Consider the following 3,064-nt stretch of genomic DNA (forward strand, 5'->3'; position numbering starts at 1 on the left):
TGCTTTCTCACCTACCCATTTGGTCTCTTGTAGATATAAAATATCCATCTTTCTCCTACACATAACATCTACTAACTCTACCAACTTACTAGTTAAAAACCCTATGTTCCACGTGGTTAACCTAATTTTATGGTCTTGAACTATCTTCTTTACCCCCACTCGTCCAACAAAGTGAGGGAACCCTTGCCTATTTGACACCACACCCGGGCGCCGGTGTGATGCGTCGCTTCTGGGCGACGACCTAGCAACCCTTGCCCATTTATCACTGCCTCCGGGCCTATAGAGTACAGCGCGTCGCTCAGTAGGAAACGCCCCAACAAAATTCTCATATTGGTTCATATTCATAGGGTGTGACTAAGTTTTTATGCCGGCTGTTACTGGCCTACCGCAACCCTCCTTCTTTATCCGGGCTTGGGACCGGCAGTGTATAACTAAACAGTTATACACAAGCGGAGTTGATGTTAAGAACCTTAAGTTGCTAAAATCTCAATTGCTGCAGGTTGAAGTTGCTATGAGGGATCTCATTCTGTCTGATTATGCAAAGAAGAATAATGTGAACACGTCATCCCTTACCCAATCTGAAATTCATGATATAATTCTTGTTGCAGAGATAACTCCACCTTCACAATAGAAGCAACAAATTGCTGAAATTGAGAAGCAGGTGACGTTTGGTTGCTTTTCATAGGAGTGATTATTTTTCATTATTATATGTGACCAACTGACCATGCATGCAAAGCAACCCAGCCAACTTACTGTGGTTACAACAAGGACCACAAATGTGCATGGTGATGAACTGATTGTTACCAGCACAAGCCCATATGAGCAAGCGGCCTTTGGATCAAAAACTGATTGGCGGGTTAGAGCAATATCTGCCACCAATCTTTATCTCCGAGTCTATCATATTTATGTGAACTCAGATGATATTAAGGTACCATTTGAGAAGCATTATTTCTTTCAATCACTTTTCCTTATCTGTTTATTGGCAAAATGCCTGCCTTACGCTTCTTGTATCTTCTTCTTTTTAAAGTAACTTATGAACATTGGGTTTTACCATTCAGGAGACTGGATATACGTACACATGCCAAAGAACATTTTGATCTCTGGACTCAAATTGCTGGTTATCTATATGGAGTGAGCCCTCCAGATTACCCTCAGGTTAAAGAAATTTGATGCATAGCAATGCCACCTCAGTGGGGTACCCATCAACAGGTTCATCTGTCTTCTGCATTGCCTGAGCACAACTTCCTGAATGATCTTGAACCATTGGGTTGGATGCATACCCAACCAAATGAATTGCCTCAGCTCTCACCTCAGGTGTGTTTCTCGCATCTTAGCTGTTATCCTGTTCTCCTACTGTGGCAATGTTTAAAAGGTTTGATCTCTCACACTGACCATCTTTGCATGCAGGATCTAACATCTCATGCTAGAGTCTTAGAGAACAACAAGCAGTGGGATGGCGAAAAGTGCATCATCCTGACTTGCAGTTTCACTCCTGGATCCTGCTCCTTGACCGCCTATAAGCTCACACCAACTGGTTATGAATGGGGAAGGCTCAACAAGGACACTGGCATCATCCACATGGTTATTTACCAACCCATTACAAGAAAGTCCAGTTGCTTCTCAGCGATCAATTCCTTGGATTCTACATGGTATCATATCTTAATCTTATTCTCAATCACAACTCACAAGTTTTCTGAATTTTCGCTGGACCCTAATTTTGATGAGATATAAATTCTCGATTTACAGGTACCGGAAAATGGGCCATGGAATTACAATTTCATGGGGGTGAAACATACTGTGAGCATGAAATATGGGATCAAGCTAGGGTCACCTAGAGAATTCTATCATGAAGATCACCGACCAACTCATTACCTACAGTTCAGCAATCTGGAGGAGGGCGAACCGGCAAGGGGGAAAGGGAGGATACATTCAATTAGAACACACTGCATATTTTTTGGTCTGATTGTATGTCTGTCAGAACTGAAACTGCTAAAGTTTGCAGTTAATTTTTGGGGGTCATCCAGTACCGTAGGAGCTGTAAGTATATTGAATATGTTGAGATTGACTGTGTACATATCAGGTGATCTGTTGTAAAATTCAGCAGCATGGCTTGGAGTTGCGAAGTCTATGCTGTGCTGCCAAGTAGTAGTAAAAAATATCATGAGTTGACACTCCTGTTGATTACCTCAGGAAAGCAGATTATGAAGTGGGAAAATTTCCTACTTGTTGCAGTTATTCATAACAGACATCCCTATGGACTTAATGTTCGGGATTGTCAATGCTTTGGCCATAGTTACCGGAAGACATAAGCTTGCCCAAGAATCGTGAACCAGTACATTTCTTTCAAGTTTTTAAATTTTTGTGTGGAACTTTCTCAAAGCAGAAAATTTGCTTCATGCTATGGGAAAATGAATTTAATTGATATTGTAAACGTAAATTTTTTTTTGGATAATGCAAGGGAAAACTCCCCATCGCCATATTGGCTGGCCTCCAATTGGTAAAATCCCTGCAGTCCCTCCGCCCACAGAGGAACACACCCTGCTTTGACATTGCGGCAAGGGTTGTCACTCGTGGGTTTCGAACTTGTGACGTCCGGTCAACTTACATTCACAAGTCACCACTACCGGATGAGCAGAGCCTTTGTGGGCATTGTAAATGTAATTTTCGTTCTACAGAAGTGTACTACTCTTCAAGTATTTTAATAAAATTTATTATAATGAATATTCTGTTAAAAATGCCTAAGCTTCATTTTAGGTAATGGGTATATATAATTCCCACACTTTTATCTTTCTTTTTTGTCGCTTGATTTTGCTATTATTTCTTGTTCGCTTTCTCTTAACCGCTTCATGCAAGTGCCCTGACCAGTGCTCGATACAATGTAGACAGAAGTGGACCAAACTGTGAGGAACTTGGGTCTGAATGAACCAGGCCAAGGCCATCTGACCTTCCTTGAGGCTCATTTGAAGAGCCTGGCCTGTTTACCTGTGAAAACGAGCCAATGAATATAAGGGCATTTTAAGGCTGATTAGTGTTAGATTCGCAGAGTGGTTGATGCACTTGGAAC

General features: G+C 41.6%; 1 long non-coding RNA gene across 1 annotated transcript; it reads left to right on the plus strand.

Annotated features, from left to right (window-relative positions):
* The first annotated feature begins 1,407 nt into the window (after window positions 1-1,407).
* Window positions 1,408-2,231, plus strand: LOC149841994 (uncharacterized). Its single transcript, XR_016431023.1, has 2 exons — window positions 1,408-1,649; window positions 1,747-2,231. It is a non-coding gene; the product is annotated as an uncharacterized LOC149841994 (long non-coding RNA).
* Window positions 2,232-3,064: the final 833 nt, after the last annotated feature.

This window comes from Nuphar pumila, chromosome 3 (assembly GCF_984573655.1).
Source record: "Nuphar pumila chromosome 3, dmNupPumi1.hap1.1, whole genome shotgun sequence".
NCBI classification, from domain to species: Eukaryota; Viridiplantae; Streptophyta; class Magnoliopsida; order Nymphaeales; family Nymphaeaceae; genus Nuphar; species Nuphar pumila.